General features: G+C 42.8%; 1 long non-coding RNA gene across 1 annotated transcript; it reads left to right on the top strand.

The window, feature by feature from the left end:
• The first annotated feature begins 4,581 nt into the window (after positions 1 to 4,581).
• LOC310672140 lies at positions 4,582 to 5,702 on the top strand. Its single transcript, XR_014508426.1, has 2 exons — positions 4,582 to 5,069; positions 5,552 to 5,702. It is a non-coding gene; the product is annotated as an uncharacterized lncRNA (long non-coding RNA).
• Positions 5,703 to 20,520: the final 14,818 nt, after the last annotated feature.

Here is a 20,520-nt window from a genome sequence, read left to right as displayed (position 1 = left end):
TTTCCTGTTGTTATTTTTTGATGTTTTCCTTCCCTTTGGAAGCAATGTTAGAGAAAGGGGAAGAGCAGGTTTAGACAACATAGAGAAGCATGCCTGGATTTCCCCCTGGTTTGGGGTACATGGTGTGCTTAGGATCCTTTGGATCCCAATCACTTTCTGGAACATCTGCCCTTTGGCCATTCCATTGTTGGAGCCCTGCAACCAGTTGTGCCAGAACTTTGGAGGAAAGGCATGCAGTGGAAAAGACACACAAATGTATCCTAACCCTGACATATAACTTTGATTTATTCCCTGATGTGCCTGTGTGGTGTAGTGGTTAAGAGCGGTAGACTCGTAATCTGGTGAACTGGGTTCGCATCTCTGCTCCTCCACATGCAGCTGCTGGGTGGCCTTGGGCTAGTCATACTTCTCTGAAGTCTCTCAGCCCCACTCACCTCACAGAGTGTTTGCTGTAGGGGAGGAAGGGTAAGGAGAATGTTAGCCGCTTTGAGACTCCTTCGGGTGGTGATAAAGCAGGATATCAAAACCAAACTCGTCTTCTTCTTCTTCTCCTCCTCTCACCACTGCTTACTTGTGTTTGCCTTGTCCTTGCAGCCCAATAACAACAGTGGATTTGAGCATCTTGGTATGTGTCTAAGGGATAAAAGCAGAGGGCAACAAAGGGCTCTGAAAAAGCAGTCATTATTTGTTGGTTCTTCATGGTCTTGCTATTAGCCTCAGCTGTTTACTATTGGTGCAAGCCTCTCTTTCACCAAGCCCTCCATTATCAAAGGCCTCACATTAGCATTGATAGTTCTAAAGACAGTGAGGTGGACCCACATTTTGAGATTTGTGATATAAGCTGTGTTTCTAGTGGTGTCTCATAGGTCTTTTGTCACAGCACTAATTTGATCATTCTGTCAGTGCAAGCATTTCTGTTTGCCTCCTCCCACACACTGGTATATGGGTTTGCTTGGCCCTAAAGAGCAGGTCTGGGGGCGAGGAGGGGGTGCACAGGGAGGGGGGATCCTGCTGCACTAGTGGGAATCCTTGCACTGACTTCTGCTAGTGCACTTGGTTACCGGTAGTTGAGTCTGGGCCACAGTTACCAAGAGCTCTGAGGTGCAAAACTTTCTACCTCCCACATCTTGCTATTTTAAATGTCTGAGTCACCTCCCTTGAAATAAGGTAGAAGAACTGATGGAAAGACTGTGGAATATTGTGTTAACTGGTAGTAATATCCTTAGTCTCTTTAGTGAATAAACACACAATTCGCAAATTCAGGCAGTGACGATAATAACAATACTTAATTCTTCGAGAGTGCTATGGATTAATATTATTAGCAGCATAATGTGTTAGTCCCTGCAAAGATGCCATTTAACGTAGACCTAATCATTATGCCTGGGAAAGTAAACTTGAACAGAACACTGCATGGACCAGTGTGTTACATATGGATGATGTTTGTTTTAAGCAAACAGTGCCATATGTTCTTACCTGCACTTAACCTTTTGTCACTTTCTAAGAACTGGTACTAAATATAAATATACAGTCTATGCACTTGTAATAAAGGCCAGTGGGTGCAAAGGAAACATGAGAGTATCCTTTAAAAGAGGATTTGCAGTGGAGGTGCCTTCAAAACGTGATGACGAGTAAAAACCGGGGAAAGCCCTGTGTTAGCTTCAGTTCCCCATTGCCGCAAATTTTATTATGCCAGTCTAGAAGAAACAACAGCATTTGGTCCATAGTGTGACGGTCTCTGTGACCAGTAGCATTACAGCAAATTAACTACATAGCTATCCATTAGTACCTTGTTTTGCCACAGTAGCAAGTGATTATGAATGGATTCTTCATTTGATTGTCCCTCAGTTTCCACATGCACAACTCCCACCCCCACCTCCAATGTGCCTGAAATCTGTTCTGGTTTTTCCCCAACCCTTTGGAACAGATTTGGGGCGGGGGGCAGTGCAGGATACACACAGGGGTGGATCCTCCCTCTCTCATTTTTTTTTAGTTAAATACCACCCATGAGTTTGTCTGGCTCTTCCTTTCCTGAACAGTGGAAATCTCTTCACTGCACAGATTTTGCCATATGCTGGAAAGCGCACCATTTTACCTTGGCCTTTGACAGGCAAGATATTTTTTTTTATGGTACCCATCTCTTTTGCTGAATTTATACTGTTCTGTCCCATTTGGAACCAGCTGTAGAAATGGAAAAATTTTATCTGATTTTATAATTTTATATTCTATCATGTTAACCCACGCTGAAATGTTATTGTGAAAAGCAACAACAACAACAACAACAAAATCATATACATAGAACATTTATAGCAGGGGTCGGCAAACTAAGGCCGGACCAAGCCCAATTGCCTTCAGGATCTAGCCCACGGACTGTCTGTGGATCGGCATGAGGGTTCTGTTCATTAGGGCTGTGCCATTTTCCACCTTCCACCATTCCATTTCCCCCCCCCCTCTCCCTCACAGACACTGCAGCGGCGCCTTCTCCCTCCTAGCTTCTCCCGGCCCTGCCTAGAGGAGGAAGGGGACTGGACTGAGCTGGCTGAGCATCATTTTAAGCAGCCCCTCTCTGAAGCCAGCCCTTTTGCGCCACTCATCTTCCCTCTGCCGCCACTTCCCTGGTGCTCCTGTGGGCCAGAGAGCGGAGCAGACAAGCTTGCTCTGCCTACCCATGAGAAGCAGCAGCAGCAGTGGTGGTAGTGGGAAGGTAAGCACAGCAGCTGGGGCTGGGGCTGGGGGGTGAGAAGGAGGACTACTTGCCCCCCTTGCCTCTTCTTCAAGCCCCCCCCCCATGCCACTTCCGTGGCCTGCCACAAGGTCTGAGGGACAGTAGACCGGCCCGTGGCTAAACATTTTTGCTGACCCCTGATTTACAGGGTTGATTTCCTTTGGAAGAAATACCTCTGGAAACTTTTGGTGGTTTGAAAAATGTCTGCCTTTTACAAATAGAGTTTGTATTGGTACCACATCGGGCACAAAGAGTGTAACTTCCAAGGCAAGCAACTTTCATTAGGCTCAAGGCTTAACCACTTTTGAGCAACCTACTATTCAATCCTGTCTCGTCACATCAATAGTCAGGTTCAGTACATTCTGTTCTTTTGCGAGTAGATGTTATTCTCAGGCTAACCCTAAATACTTTTGGGGAACTGATTGTCTGAGTGCTGATTCCTAGAAAAGCAGAATGGCACCGTCTACACAGAAGAGGGGGTAGAAGCAGGCTTGGGAAAACCTCAGATTTTGCTGAAGTACAAACACACACATGCACACACACAAGCCCAATATAGAATGTGCATGCTTAGTCATGACAAAAGGCTAGCTGACTGTTGTAGGGAAAGGAAAACAGAAAATAGTGTGTGGGGGGGGGGGAATAGAATGGAGCATCATGGAAGCCAGTATGGCTGGTTCCCCAGTCAGGAGCATAGCACACTGCAACATTTTCTTACAGGTCTCTCTTGCTCTGCCTATTCCAGGTAAATTCTGTATGACTGGTAATTAAACCAGGTTCTGGGTTTCCTATTCATAGAGAACTACTCATTTCATCAACGGAATTGTTGCTGCTCACCTGAGAGTATTCCAGACAAGTCTGCTTCTTATATTCACTGACTGACTGGATGAAGGAGGGGGAAAGAGGAACCACAGTAGCAGAGGCAGCCCTCACCCTTACTTCTGTATGCTCTGCAAGCGCTATGAGCTTGTGAGCATAGACCAGGGACAAGAACATAAGAAAAGCCTGCTGCATCAGACCTGTGGCTCATCTAGTCCAACATCCTGTTCTCAGAGTAGCTAGTCAAATGCCTATGGGAAGGGTAAAAACAGGCCCTGAATGCAACACTTCTCCTGTCACCTGTGATTCCGCAGCAACTGGCATTCAGAGGCATGCTGCTTCTGACAGTTGAAGTAAAGCATAGCTATCATGGCTAGTAGCCATTGATTGCCTTTTCATCCATTCTTTTATCTGGGGAGGTTGCCTAGAGAGGACTGGGACCCTTGGCTTCAAAACATTTTCCCAGCTTTCTCCACTACTGGTAAGTTGAGGTGGGTAGGAAGTACCGAAATGACCACACATTCCTCTCGTGCAGTTGACAAATGTATGTCCTTCATATGAACAATACTACAAGTGTAGGCACAATGAACTTCTAACCCCCAACACAAACTTTAAGAAGAAACCTCATAGCTATTCCCCTAGCCATTATAACACAAGAGGCCCCCTTATGCAATGTGACACTTGGACCATTCACTGAACTCAAAAATCACAGGGGAATTATGGGAAGGAGCTAGTGGAGATAAATTAGATTAATTCTACCTAATAAATATTGCACAAATAGGCATAAATGCTCTTTCTCTAGTTGTGTGCATTGTTCTGTACCTATAAGGGAATTATATTTTTCATTCTCCCAGTCATTAAAAATAAATATGCACAAATACACACATACCCCACAAACACATTCCAGTAGTGTGGTTTGCCCAAAAGCAATCAAATGCTTAATTTAACAAAAGTTTAAAAGTTACATCTTAGAATTGGAATGCCAGCTCCTGGCTACCTTTGCAAGATTGTTTTGGTTACCAGGCAACCAACAGGAAGCTTGTCATAGACCAAGCTGGGTCTGAATCAATAAGGATGTGTCAACAACTATGATATTAGTTTAGGCAAAATAGATGGGAGTGGAAGGTAAATGTCCCCACTCTGCATGCTTTCTTGACATACGCCAGCTGACTGAGGGCTGTTCATCGAATGAAGCTTGGGGTGTCAGCATGTCAGGACTGATACAGTGATGAGACACTCTCCCTCCGCTCCTTTTCAATTCTGTTAAAAATAGCAGAGTAAATCAAATCTATTCCTTTTATGAAAGCAACACTGCCCTGGGGCCTTCAAGGCTCTTATTGAGAGATGTGTTCTATGCCTCTCTGTGATATGAGTACTCGTACTGTTATTGAAATGGAACAATGGCAGGCATTCTGTGGACAGCTAGTAGCAGCTGTTGATCAGAGCTCTATGGCTCAGTAACTTCAAAGGATGGAGGGGAAAGACTGTTTTTCTACCCCTCTGCTGATATTGAAGAGTACAGCACGTTTAGGTGAATAAGCTGGTTTCACTTTTGTTTTTAAGATTTACTTTTCATTATCTTTGAAGCTCTCTGTTCTCATCTGCTTCCTTTTCTGTCTCCACTAACATTGGTTCTCTGAGTCCCCTATTCTGGGAAATCTTGCATTCTGTATGGCCTTTGATCTCCTTCTCTTGCTCCTGCTTCTGAGCCATTTTGTCTGAGATAGTTCCCCCTGTCCATCAGACCACTTCCTTGTCCTCATTCAAATCCCTTTAACAAGGTCTTATTCATCCAAGACTTTGCTTTGGTGCTCCTCTCTGCAAGCTGGTGTCAATGTATCCTTAAGCACCATCTCAAATAGGATGGTTTCTGAACTGAAACCCAGACAGGACCAAAACCTAGCATCTTATATTTATCTTCAACCTGAACTAGAACCCAACCAGTCTAAGCAGAAAACTGAAAGGGTAACCAGATGCTTTCAATAACCAGGTTTTTGGTTCTTTTTTCTATAGATGGTAAACAAGGGCTCTGGTATAACCTGAGAGACAGAGAAAGAGAAAAAAAAAGGGGAGTAGAAATTTGGCTCACATCACACAATACATACTTGCCATCCTACCCATAATAAAACTGCCCATGCAAGAGGTAGAATGTGCCAACAACCAACAGGTGACTGTATCCTTTTTTTATTCATGTGTGAGTTGTTTGCATATTTGACTGCTGATACTTGTGTGATACCAGTTATTTTTGGAAGTGGCACAACAAGGATCTACACACAGACTACGTTTCCAGGAAGAGGAGAGGAAAAGAGAAAGGGTTTGGTAATATCCTCCCAATATCCTACTGTTATTATCACTCCATGTAGAAACTACTCATCTTAGAAGAAGAAAAATAATTGCACAAACTTTTGCTTATGTATATCAGTAGTTCAAAGGAAGAGATGGACCCACAACCATCATGAGTAGACCCGCAAGCACAACTACAATTAGCCTGAACCTGAGGGTGCACCTCTAACTATGGGCCCTGAGGAATGGATGAACTTCTCTGGTGGTCAGTCAAGTCACTATGCTTCCACAGCTGCCATTTAGAAGGAGCAAACTGCTCCCCAAAAGGGCATAGCATTTTAACTGGTATTTTGTAGCATTCAGGCAGGGGTTTGGTCTTGATAAATCTAGGCCACACTATAAAATTCTAGCAGTTGCAACAAACCTGCTATAAGGCAGCTTCTTCACTCAGTAGCAGGATTGCTGTCCATGGTCCTGAGGCTCCTGTCCCTGCATTGCTGACCTAAAACTCTTATTCCTGTCCACCACAAACACAATCCAGCATTTGGGAAATCGTAAACCTGCTTCTCATTCTCTTGTTTGAGCCATTGCTTCTTCCTGGTGACAGAGATAACTATGGAGCAGAACATGAACTAAAAGATGGTTCAAATGTGAATGTCAGACACCTGCATGAGTGAACAATTTTCATAGTGTTGGAGGAATTGTGAGGTAATGTTCCATGATGACCTGTGATGTTCATTCACATATGCAGGTCAATATCCTGATGTGAGGCCAAGTAACTAACATGCATGTTTAAACCATCCATGAGATGCCTTTTTCAGGAAAACTTCTCACTGGTTCAGATGACACTGACACTGAGCTTTTTCAAGAGTGAAAAGTCTAAGAAGAGACACTTGGTGAAAATCATCATCCAGGCACATTGCTTTTCTCTCTAGTTTTGTTTTTCAATGAACATTACCTTCATAAAGCTAAAGTATTGTGCACTATTGGGAAGTGTATCAATATTTTTGAAAATACTTGTGACTCCTCCTATACAAGTGGCCACAGACAAAGAAGGGGTCACATTGCTCATTGGTAAAGCATCTGATTTGCATGCAGAAGGTTTCGTTCTTGACATCTCCTGGTAGAGCTAGTTATGTGCCCTGTCTGAAAGCCTAGAGAACCATTGCTAGTCAATGTAGACACTCCTGAGCTAGAGGAACCAAGGGGTCTGGCTCAGGCTAAGTCAACTTCCTATGTTTCAGAGCATTCAGGAGCAGAGGTGGTGGTGAAATTCCAAATACAGGGATATTTGATGTGACTTGTTCACTAGTCAGTATTCCCGTGTCAGGACAGAGACTTTGACTCAAGAGTGCTTTCAGGCACAAGTGCTTCCACATACTGAGGTGCCCCTTAAACATTAAAGGAGTGAATGTGCTTTTCCATCTATATTCTGTAGTGTTTAAAGACTACATGAGGTTGTTGATTTTTCAGCAGTGCAGTAATTATGTGGGACGAAACCCCAGAGAAAACACACCCCATAGTTGCTAATGTAACATTTAAAAAGCACCACAGTCCGGAGAGAGGACTATACCCATAGCTCCTCACCTCCCAACATCTGCATGGATTGGATTACGCTTTTAGCCCTTTGCGTTTCTAATGCAGCACTGAAAATTTGTCAACATAATGAAGTAGCATCTTCATTACTAATGCTGCTGATTAATAACGGTCAATATGCTGCCAGGTACTAACACAGTCAAGCTCATTTTCCATCCAAGAGGTTTAAGACCTTGAGGTTCCTGCCAGAACACAGCGCTTTTCAAAGGAATGAGAAAGAACAATTAGCTGCCCAGTTCCCATTAGATTGAGTTGGTCACTTTGCCACTAACTTCAGCCACCTTGGTACTTTTTTTTTTTTTATCATTTCTCTCTCCAGAGCTTGACACTCAGATAACCTCTTTATTCATAATTGCATTGAAGTACAACAACCTTGTGTACTCTTTTGTCACTTGCTGTGGTGCCAGTGATAGATATAGATAGATATAGATATAGATATAGATATAGATATAGATATAGATATAGATATAGATATAGATATAGATCAGTGGCGTAGTGTGGGTTGTCAGCACCCGGGGCAAGGCAAGTAATTTGCACCCCCTAACCCGTAGATTTGCGCCCCCTAACCCTAACCCCCAGATGTTGCGCCCGGTGCGGCCGGCCCCCCCTGCACCCCCCACGCTACGCCACTGATATAGAGATAGAGATAGAGATAGAGATAGAGATAGAGATAGAGATAGAGATAGAGATAGAGATAGAGATATATCACACTGGCACCACAGCAAGTGACAAAAGAGTACACAAGAGTGCACAATATGTGTACACAAGAGTACACACACACACACACACACACACAGTTAGTCCTTGCAGCTCACAAATTCTAAGCAAGATTTAGTCCAGAATCCCTTCCCTCTTAGAAAGCTGCAGCCTAAGGCTAGTTTATTTTTATCACACTACAAAGTCTGTTAAAAAAACAACAACGGTTCATGTTGAGACACAGATGGAACTGGGACCAGCAGATACAGCTCCCCAACCATTGCATGGAATCACATTCAGAAGAGATGAACACTGCTGAAGTGAGTGTTCTGTTATAAGGCTGGATGCTGCATGCATTCGTCCATATCTACCCATAAGTAAATATGTATTTTGTTAAAATGTACTTGAGATGCTCAAAATAAAACATGTTTGGCAAATCTCAGGATTTTGTGGTATTTTGGCAACATAAAACATTGTAGATTTCTATGTGCCCCAGTTCCATATGTGGCTCACCAGGAGTTGAAGAACACATAAAACTATGACAATTGCTAACACTGAGCCCCATTCCCACACACATGCTCACAACTACTGGCTGATTATTTTTCCAAATTATTTTTATTAATTTTACAAATTATTACAAACCAATTTAATTTAATTTAATTTCTTAAAATCAGCTTTCCCGCTCCGGTTCCAAACATATGATCATAATCATTTCCTCACATGCATCGTTTCTTAACTACTGGCTGATTCTTGACCATTTAAGGCCATTATATGTTAGGTATCTTGCAAGGAAACAGTTGCACAGTTCCACAGTTGTGTAATAACCATTGGAAATATTCTCAACACCTGAGTCTAGCTATCTAAATTTGTGTAATATCACATATTGGAATGAGTGTTACCCTTTCTACCTTGGTAAAAATCACTAAGAAATATTAGTTCCCATACATCTTTCAAAATGGAGTCGCGGCACCCCATTAACCCAGAATCCTGTATGCTGAGCTGCAGCCATCACGTTTTACTGCAATGCCTCCTACATCTTCCCACTCCCGAATAGCAGTTGTGACTATGTGTTCTCCTCTCTTTAACTCCCTTGCAATAGATTCTGCAGCTTTAAACACTTGCAATTTCCAAAGTACAAAAGATTTGGCAGATATAATATATTATTTAATGAGACGTTTCAAACTAAAGAAATAGGTGATCCACTCTAATCCTGCTCCACAGCATTCTCCTTTCTCTGTTGGTGTAAAACATTAAAAGCCTTCTTTACCATGTGTTAATTGGTATAAATGGGGTTAATCTTTATAAAGTAGAGATTATCTTGCTTTAGGCTGACATACAAGGAAAGACTTAATTAGGCACAAAAAGAGTGAGAAAGACAGAGAGATTTGCATAATGAGAAAGTAACAGCATAGCCGGTCTGCCTGCCCATCTCAGGAGGGTTTGGGTGGGGTTCAAGTCAGGCTGAATCTGAAGGAACTGGGTGCGGCACACTTGGCACTAGCATGCAAATGTATGCCATGCTGGCACTGGGCAGGGTCAGAGCCTACAAGGCTGCATAAGTTCACTCTGTCCTGAGCCACTCTTTTTTTGATTTTGCAGCACTCACCCAGCTACCTTTTCATCCTAGTGTAGGGCTAAAGGTAAAGGTAAAGGGATCCCTGACCATTAGGTCCAGTCGTGGCCGACTCTGGGGTTGCAGCGCTCATCTCGCTTTACTGGCTGAGGGAGCCGGCGTACAGCTTCCAGGTCATGTGTCCAGCATGACTAAGCCAATTCTGGCGAACCAGAGCAGTGCATGGAAATGCCGTTTACCTTCCCGCCAGAGTGGTACCTATTTATCTACTTGCACTTTGATGTGCTTTCGAACTGCTAGGTTGGCAGGAGCTGGGACCAAGCAACGGGAGCTCATCCTGTCACAGGGATTCGAACCACCAACCTTCTGATCGGCAAGTCCTAGGCTCTGTGGTTTAACCCACAGCACCACCCACATCCCAGTGTAGGGCTAGGTGGTCACTAATGGGCCAAACATGATAATGATGGTGTTTGGTTGTATATGAGGTTGGCTGTAGTTTGCAGGATTTTATTATCATTATTATTATTTCCGCCTCTATATTGTGTACTTGAAATTTGCACTGATGTGCCTGGTTATTTATTTATTGTTCTCCAAGGGACAAGTTCAACATAATTGTACTCATTTACAAGGCCCTTAACAACCGGGGTCCATGATATCTTAAGGGCTAAATGATTCCTTACATCTCTTCCCGATCACTGAGGCCTTTGCGGGTTTTGCTGTTAGTGATTCCTCCATGCCTTGGACACAAAACTAGAATCCACCAGGAACAATATGTTCAAGTATTCTGGCCCCGATTCTGTGAAACTTCCTTCCAGCTGAAGTCAGACATCCCTGCTGAATTTCCAGGGCCTGCTGAATACTTTTTTATTTTTCTTTCATCAGGCATTTTAAGCATTTCCCCCCCTGATTGTATGGATAGTTTTAACTGATTTCAACATTATTGTATCTCTTTAACCTCATCGTACACCATTTAGTGACTGTGATGCTAAGCAGTATATAAATTGTTGAAGTACCTCTAACCGAAGGCAGGGGCAGGCTTGCTCAAATTTCAGGCAGGTTATAGCCATGTGGTTACTCTTGTTGAAATTAGGGTGGTTTTACTCAGAGTAGGCCTACTGAAATTGATGAACCTTGGACATGCTCATTAGTTTCGATGGGTCTACTTGGAATAAAATCTAGTTGAATATCATCCTTGGTATCCCACACAGTACATAAAGTACATTTTATCATAATAATGTTTAATAAATTATGAACCTAGTTCAATCCACTCACCTGTGTCTTACCTCTTTATTCCAGATTTAGGTACACCTCTTGCCCTGTGCTGTGTGGTGAGACTCCTTTACCCTTCTGGAGAATGGGCTAATAGCTAACATAGCCATAGCTTATTTTTCTGTATGTATTTGTTAAATTGATATCTTGCCCTTTTTACAAGGGTGCCAGGGTAATATTTGGCCCTGCATCCGGTCTGTGATGTTGGTTTGGCCTAGAAAAAGACCAATGTGTTTTGCCATTGAGTGAGGAACTGAACTTTGGGTTTCCCCACACAAAGCCAACATCCTAATAAGGGCATTCCTGACTTACAGCGGCAGGATTTTTCGTGTATTTCTCATTGATGGGTGAGACATTCATAATACACAGCTCAAGGAACGAGTGGGTAGATGCTAAACAAGGACAAGCTGCAGTGTAAGTTCATTGAATCAAGCAACCTTGGAGTGCGTAAATATATTCAGAATGTTTGCATGCATTAAAAAGGAGGGCTGAGGGTGGAATAAATATGTACTATGAAGAGCTGCTTGGATTTTAGGTTTCTGAAGGAAGGGATTCCCATATCTGCAGGAACTGCACCAAGAATCCATCTTTGTGCACCTTATTGTCATGTATAACATTTGGGGGAAGGACCATTGGTTAGTGGTAGAGCATCTGCTTTGCATGCAGAAGATCTTGGGTTCAATTCCTGGTGTTTACAGAAAGGGCTGGAAATGTCTCCTCTCTGAAATTCTGAGAATCTCTCCCAATCAGTGTGGACAATACTGATCTAGATGGGCAAAGCTTCCATTGTTCCTGTTGTTAAAAAGAAGACACACTCTGGTGGAGGGTGGTGGTACTGGAGGTGTGAAAAGGATGGACGGGGGTTTATAGGGATATAAGAGTGGAAGACATGGCTGTGGGAGCCATGAAGAATGCTGCAGGACAAGTTGCTTGTTCTGGATTTGGTAGCAGGCAGGGAGCTTGTATAGGAATTTAAGCATCATATGAGCAGATAGTAATACTGCATGCCTGATGATCCACAGCAACGTGGAAGAATTAAACATGCCTAGAGATGGGAGTGTGCTTACTTGTGCTCTATGCAAGTGCAGCCCATACACATATATGACATAAATTATGGAAGAATCTATGTCCCCATGTGACTGGGGACCTTGCCAAAATTAGGGGGCTGGTTTCACCTAACCAGCCCTGTCAGTGGAAGACTACTGCTTGCACAATAGGTCTTTCACCTTCTCCTTCTGTCACATGTCCCCCGCATCTTTTATAAGTTTTTTCCAGACACATGAAGGAACAGAACCCATCAGGCACATTCCTGCTGAGATTTTCTCTCTGACGCCTTTAAAGGGCATTGTATTTGAAGGGTCATGTAGTTCCATCCTCTCTTATCACTGCTTAATGCTTGTCAGTCACACTGGGATATAATGTGGTGTTGTTGTTTAGTCGTTTAGTCGTGTCCGACTCTTTGTGACCCCATGGACCAGAGCACGCCAGGCACTCCTGTCTTCCACTGCCTCCCGCAGTTTGGTCAGACTCATGCTGGTAGCTTCGAGAACACCGTCCAACCATCTCATCCTCTGTCGTCCCCTTCTTCTTGTGCCCTCCATCTTTCCCAACATCAGGGTCTTTTCCAGGGAGTCTTCTCTTCTCATGAGGTGGCCAAAGTATTGGAGCCTCAGCTTCAGGATCTGTCCTTCCAGTGAGCACTCAGGGCTGTTTTCCTAAAGAATCGATACGTTTGATCTTCTTGCAGTCCATGGGACTCTCAAGAGTCTCCTCAGGCACCACAGTTCAAAAGCATCAATTCTTCGGCGATCAGCCTTCTTTATGGTCCAGCTCTCACTTCCATACATCACTACTGCGAAAACCATGGCTTTTACTATACGGACCTTTGTTGGCAAGGTGATGTCTCTGCTTTTTAAGATGTTGTCTAGGTTTGCCATCGCCTTTCTCCCAAGGAGCAGGCGTCTTTTAATTTCGTGACTGCTGTCACCATCTGCAGTGATATAATAGTGGTTATATATAATAGTGGGATATAATAGTGGTTCCAATTTCTTGGGTGTGTTTGGGGCTTAATTAATTAAAGCAAGCATCTTGAATTGTGCCCAGAAGACAATATGGAGCCAGGTCACATGCAGATCAGAAAAGCTCTAGGAACAATGATGCTGCTTGAAAAATATCACCTCTACATAACCCTACAAAGGAATGTGATTTGTCTGTTAAGAATACCTGAGTGCCAGTCATTCTATCTATAATATTAAACAACATTCACACAAATTCTTGCTGTGCCCAGGCTTCAGGCCAATCTGCAATTGCTTTAAAAAGTACAATTACCTTTCATTTGGAGACTTAGGATGGTATTCTCAAAGTGATGTGGTCTGATCTCGCCATTGTTTTTGCTTCGGAAAGTTTGTTTTTGAAAAGAGGCATTATTGTTGTTTGGGGCATTCATTTTGCAGATTCATTCAGAAACCTCTGCAAATATTACTTTGAAATAAATAAATGTAGAAGTTACTCTGTTATAATCTAGTCTTGAATAAAAAATAAAGTGAACTGCAAGGGGGGAAAACTACTGTGGGAGTTGCCAACAGAGCAGCTACTAATACTGTTCTGATTTCCCGTGGGATTTTATTTACACAACACACTTCCTAATTGGGCTCTTTAATTCTGCTATTGGTATGCAATTGCCTTGTTGGCAGATTCTCAAATGCCAATAATCAAAGGGTTAAGCAAGATGATTCATTTCCATTCAACTTTCATCAGTATTTTGTGGTTTACCTTTTGAACAAAACCCCTTTCAAAGGCATGTTAACACTCTTGTAAGTATATAGTGTTTCTACCCAGACAGGCAATAATCTTACATTAACAGTATGGAGTCAGTTGCTGCTTCTTTCTTTCCTTCCTTCAGATAATAATATTCACACAAATGTACAACATTTTCAAAGTACTATGACAGCTATATTCTACCTCCATTGTAGGAGACAGCATACCTCTGAATGCCAGGTGCTGGGAATCATAAGGGGCAAGAATACTGCTGCACCCAGGTTCTTATTGTGGCACATAGTTGGCACTGTGAGAACAGGACGCTGGATTAAGTAAGGTAAAGGACCCCTGGATGGTTAAGTCCAGTCAAAGGTGACTATAGGGTTGTGGTGCTCATCTCACTTTCAGGCCGAGGAAGCCAGCGTTTGTCCGCAGACAGCTTTCCGGGTCATGTGACCAGCATGACTAAACCGCTTCTGGCACAATGGGACACCGTGATGGAAACCAGAGTGCATGGAAGTGCTGTTTACCTTCCTGCCACAGCGGTACCTATTTATCTACTTGCACTGGCATGCTTTCAAACTGCTAGGTTGGCAGGAGCTGGGACAGAGCAACTGGATCTCACTCTGTTGCAGGGATTTGAACCGCGGACCTTCTGATCGGCAAGCCCAAGAGGCTCAGTAGTTTAGACCACAGCACCACCCACATCCCAGGCTGGATTATATGGCCAGTGGCCGTAGGCAGCAGGCTGTTTTGTGTTCTTACATGGGCCACATTTACTGCATGCACTGATAGCACTTTAAACAGCCGAGGCTTCCCCAAAGAATTCTGGGTACTGTAGTTTGTGAAGGGTGCTGAGAATTGTCAGGAAAATCCTATTCATCTCTCAGGGCTAATTCCCAGACTGAGGTTAACAATCAATCCCTTTTCACAGGGAACTCTGGGAACTGTTAACTCTGAGGGGGATAGGGGTTTCCTAACAGTTCTCTGCAGCAGCTCGCTCTCATATATGTTTGTTTTAAGCCCCTACAAAAAGGTAACAAAAGACTTTTCAGTATTCACTTCTGGACAACTTTCCAGGAGCCAGATGCCAGAAGCGGATGGGGCCAGACACAAAAATGGGCAGAGCAACTGATGTGATTTCTTCAGCGAACTGGTACTCGTATTCCCCTTCTATCATTCATCCAGGCAAACAAGAAGCATTATCAGAATTCATAGATACTTCAAGCCAGGTAAAAGCCCTGAAGGAGACTGCAAAGCAGGGACAGTTAGTGTGTCATCTGGGGAAAGGATGTCTGTGAGGGTACGGCCTGGGAGGAGTGCCAAGGGTCAAACAGAGATGCACAATTGGCTGTGTTTGGCCTCTGGGCTCATGGTTATTGCTATTATTTAATTATTTATTAAATTTTTTAGTCGCTTTAGCTTGCCCAAGGCAAAGCAAAGGGACTTGCAACCAGGCAAACCTCTCTGTCCTGCAACATCTGATAAGTACTTAAGCAAACTACTCATCGTTATTGCACCCTGAGCGCTCAATTCTTCATTGATTCAAAAGTTGTTGTGAGGGTACTGCTGCAGTTGTCTTTTTATATGGTTGTCCCTGTTGTGCCTCACAGCCTACCAGAGCCCTGCCAGTTCCTTTTGAATTGTCCACCAGGCAGCTATCAGCCAGAAATTACTTTTGATGACTGCTCACCTGTGCCACTGGCAAGATCATCCTAGAAGTGAAAGGCTCCAAATCCTATTACCAATCCCCTAAGATTACCCCAGCAAAATCCATTTGTGATTCAAGAAATTATTTACCTTGAGAGATGTGCTTTCTTTGGATGGGTCTGCAAACAAAGAAAAGATTTATCTGTTTGCTCTCCATTGAGTGAACCTCTAAAGGAAGATAAATTCTCCCAAATTGCTGAAAGCCCAACTTTAAAAGCAAAAAATACCCTGGAAAAAAACAAAAGCCGAATCCACTTGTTATTTACCGAAACCAAACATCAAGTAAGATGGTCACGTCCTTCCCACCCCCTCCCAAATCAGCATTACAATAAAAGCTTAATTTGAAGTTCCATTGGTGAAACCCTGTTGACACCTATCTGATCGCCTTGGGTGTTATTCAGGCTTCTGAGAATGTTAAGAAAAGAGCTGCTAAGTCTTTGAAATGATTTCCACTCTCAGAATATGACTGCAAAGCTCAGTCTGACCTGAATTTGTTATGAGCCTTTTAGAGTCTAGCTTATCAATGTTAGCATTAATTTTCTCAAGCAAAACATAAGCAGCAAGAAATAGCACAGGATAATGTTCCCAGTGGTGTTTCTCCGTGCTCTGCTACTGCTTAATATTAACGTGCCTACGGTATTATTTTAATTACTAACATTGAACACAGAGGCTTTTCAAACCTATCATTCCAAATGGCTTTGCTTCTTTTCTTTTCTTTTTTCCAGATTAATGTTCTAGTATCTACGGTTTTGCAAATAAGCACATACTGAAATATTTGGAAGAATTTCTCTTGCTCTTGCCGCTGTCAAGAAAATTTTGCATTTGTGCTGTCCATCTGATCCTCTGTCAATAGACCCATGGCATCAACCATAGAGAGATAAGGGAAACAATTATGGATTCCATTAATCTTCTTCAGATGAATGGCACACACCTTCTCTCAACATGTGCTACTCTACCCCCACATGGTGACCTTGGTCTAGAACAGTGGTGGCCAAACTTGGCCCGCCAGCTGTTTTTGGACTACAACTCCCACCATCCCTAGCTAACAGGACCAGTGGTCAGGGATGATGGGAATTGTAGTCCCAAAACAGCTGGAGGGCCAAGTTTGGCCACCAATGGTTTAGAAGCTGTAGCTAGTGCAAAAAGTGGTAGCTCGACTGCTCACTGGGATATGATGTCATTGCTGTGGAAAAGAATTGCAGGGGCTGCCAGTTAGTTACTGGGTTAAGTTTAAGGTACCGGTACTGATTTGGATGTATAGAGTCCTACTTCTCATATAACCAGTCAACCTTACTGCTCTCTGCAGATGAGGGCCTCCCGAGGATACCATCTTATCAGGAGGTCCATTCCATACTTTATAGAAATTGGGCCTTTAGTGTCCTGTCACTTACCCTTTGGAATTCCCTTCCATTAAATATTAAACAGGCACCATATCTGGTCACTATTAGGCCACACTGGTTTGTCAGTGTGGTGGGCTGCTGCAGAACTTCACTCTTCCACAAATTATATTTGCAAATCCAAATATCTGGTTATTTTGAGATTACTTGACAGTTCTCCTTTGTCTCCTTTGCCCTCATTCACATTCTGGCAAACTGAGCTGTTATATCCTTAACATTCTGGCTCATGGCCCCTGGCAGTAAGACAGTTCTTGCGGCTTTGTCAATGATTTTCAACTAGAAATCAGCAGGGGGATTTTGGGTCTCTATTGATCTCATAGATATTTCAGTGTCTTTTGATACTGTAAATTATGAGAAAAGGTGGAAATTACAATGGTAGGACCTGAGTGGCATTTGTGGGGTTGCTGCCTCAAATTAATTTACTCAGTTTTTTAGAAAATGCTCCCAAAGAGGGAGGCTGAGTGATTTCCCTCATATTTCCTATGAGGCTCACCTGTCCTAGGTTGATGCATATGTAAAGTAACTGTGAGGCCATGGAGTTATTTTGGAGTTAACCTTTTAAAATGTTTCTTGGTCTATTTAAATCTGTGATAGCCAGGCACATTTTTTATTCACCACTGTTTGAGTCCTAATGGTGCATATGATTTATTGTTTTACTGTGGTGGGCTTTGCATTTTAAAACATTTCTTTATCTTTGTTTTGTAAGCTGCCCAGATAACTGTGGTTGTTGTTAAGGGTGGCATATAAATGCTGTGAATAAATAAATGTTCAGAGCTATTTATAGTGCTTTCCTATGCTTGCCTGCTCAGAAGTATGTCCTATTCAGTTTAGTGGGACTTACTCAAAGGTAAGTATGTATGGAATCAGAACCTGGAATGAGGTTTCAAACTGATCATACCACCTAGATATATTTATTTTCTTCATCAGATCCAGTCAGGTGGGAGAGGTACAAATAATATAATTATCACTATCATCTCACATACACATTCATCAGTTTTAGAAGCAGCATTAAATGATGTTTTGTGTGGGTGGAACATCTCAGATATAATTCCACAAATAAAACTTTCACTTTGCCAAATATCTCTTCAAGTAGGATTGTCCTTGATGGGTCCTTTTGTACATGTGTATAGCGGGTGGCGCTGTGGTCTAAACCACAGAGCCTACAGCTTGCCGATCAGAAGGTTGGCAGTTTGAATCCACGCAACAGGGTGAGCTCCCATTGCTTGGTCCCAGCTCCTGCCAACCTAGCAGTTCGAAAGCACGTCAAAGTGCAAGCAGATAAATAGGTACCGCTCCGGCGGGAAGGTAAACAGCGTTTCCATGCACTGCTCTGGTTTCGTCAGAAGCGGCTTAGTCATTCTGGCCACATGACCCGGAAGCTGTCTGCAGACAAATGCCGGCTCCCTCGGCATATAAAGCGAGATGAGCGCACAACCCCAGAGGCGTCTGCGACTGGACCTAACGGTCAGGGGTACCTTTACCTTTACCTTTATAGTATAACTTGAAAAAGAGTGTGAGATTTTGGGAAGGTCATTTATTACATGAACAGCGCCTATGCACACAGACTCCTTCATAATTAATGCCATATGTGTACATGGGAGACATGTGCTCAGGTCTCACAATTGGTGTTGCCTTGTATCTGTGAGGTTTTAGGCTTTTTAAAAAAACGAAACAAAACAAATCTGTCTGTGAGTTGCTCTGTTCTATCTTTGCTTTAATCTGCAGTTCGGCTTCTAAGCTGCTCTGAATATAATGAAGATCTGCCTCCCTCATTTATTATAACGGGGAATCTAAAGATGGCCATAACTTCCACGTTCATCAAAGTAGCAGTGGCGTAGCAAGGTCAGGTGGTACCCAGTGTGGAAAATTTCTTGTCACGCCCCCCACTGAAATTATTAAAAGAAGGAAAAATAAGATACTTACAGTTCCAAGTGTTATTTTCTGGTTTATTTACTTAACATTGTAAGCATAAGCACTTAAAACCTTTTTTCGAGATGGAAATTTATTATTTTAAAAACACATATTTTTGCCATTTTGTCACCCCCTTAGTCTCAGAGTGGACTACACCCACTGCACCCCCCGTCTTATGCCACTGCAAAGTAGATGCCACAAACCCAGCTACCTATGTCCATAATGATAAAATCACCAAGAACCCTCTACCCCTCAGATGAGCATCCTTAGCATGAGAGGATAACTGCCTCTCTTTCAAGGAATGGGTCACTATTGAGATAGCATTTCCCTCCTTTCCAGAGACTCTTATTTTCAACGGCAGTGTGGAAACTGCCCTCTGAAAGTGTGACACAGCTTTCACGTCCCCAAAGGCCTTATCCGTCAACCTCTTTTCGTCTCCCAGCTTCTCCAAGTTAGCCACTTTGGTCTCAAGGGAATGAACTCATTTCCTGGGAGCCAGGAGCTCATTATACCATGTCCAGTAGTCACATGGGACAGTCTGGATAATAAATTAGGTAGCCTCCACACCCCACTGTCTTTCTACCTACATATCTTTTATGGCACCACATCTATCATTATCATTGCTGTTGTTGTTACTTAATTTACTTAGAAGTCTGAAATCTGTCAGGTCAGAAAGGAGTAATCTGCCCTGGTCTCCCTTCCACACTGCCAAAACTTGCTCAGCTGCTTAACTCACTTCTTACCGTGGCTTTATAATTTGTCAGTGGGGTTTATATACTGAGTCTGCTGGGGTTCCTTTTTTGTTTTTCCTCCATTTCTTCTACTTAACCCCCCACCTGTCTCACTCACTCACTCACTCACTCTCTCTTTCTGTGTGTGTGTGCTTTTGTGTTAGTACTGTATTTTTCGCTCTATAAGACGCACCAGAACACAAGACGCACCTAGTTTTTGGAGGAGGAAAACAAGAAAAAAAAATATTCTGAATCTCAGAAGCCAGAGCAGCAAGAGGGATCGCTGTGCAGTGAAAGCAGCAATCCCTCTTACTGTTCTGGCTTCTGGGATAGCTGTGCAGCCTGCATTCGCTCCATAAGACGCACACACATTTCCCCTTACTTTTTAGGAGGGAAAAAGTGAGTCTTATAGAGCAAAAAATACAGTAAATACTCATGGGAAGTTATAAAAGTCAAAAAAAGAGTGAGCCTTTGCTTTTGAATTTGGATACAGGACATGCTATGAATATTGACTTATTTGTTTACAGAATGACTTGGTTTTCCCATCAACTCTTTCTAAACAGAAGATTTATAAATTCTACGAGATCACTATTTTTTTTAAAAAAACAACAACACAAAAACGTAGGCTTTCTGACAATATAGCTACCACCATTTCATGAGTTTTAAAAAAAGCAAATGCAAGGAGGTAGAACGTCATTATCGGGAACCAGCAGTCAGAGCATTAAAAGAGGAAAATAGGACTTTAAAATGTGGCGCTGATCTTGTTGCTTTAGCCGCAGGGTTATCTGCTTGCTTTTGCCATCCTAGCATTTGCATCCCAAATGTTTTCCATCCAAATAATCCAAGCTAATGAAAGGCAAGGTGAATCTGGTTTCTTCAAAATGACTCATTTGCTGCTGCTCAGTAAACGGCCAGGAGGCAAGGGGGCTAAAGCTCTACAGTCAGAAGTCACTTCCCTTTAAAGCTATGGTATCAAAAGATATTTCAGTTCCGTTTTGTTGGAACTGTAACAAATGTGGCTCATTATATAACGAGGTTCAGTTCACTATCCTAGGCAAG

The sequence above is a fragment of the Podarcis tiliguerta genome (assembly GCF_965153285.1).
Source record: "Podarcis tiliguerta genome assembly, chromosome: 1".
In the NCBI taxonomy this organism is placed as follows: Eukaryota; Metazoa; Chordata; class Lepidosauria; order Squamata; family Lacertidae; genus Podarcis; species Podarcis tiliguerta.
Note: the sequence above shows the minus strand (reverse complement) of the source record. Positions and strands in the feature narration are given on the sequence as shown.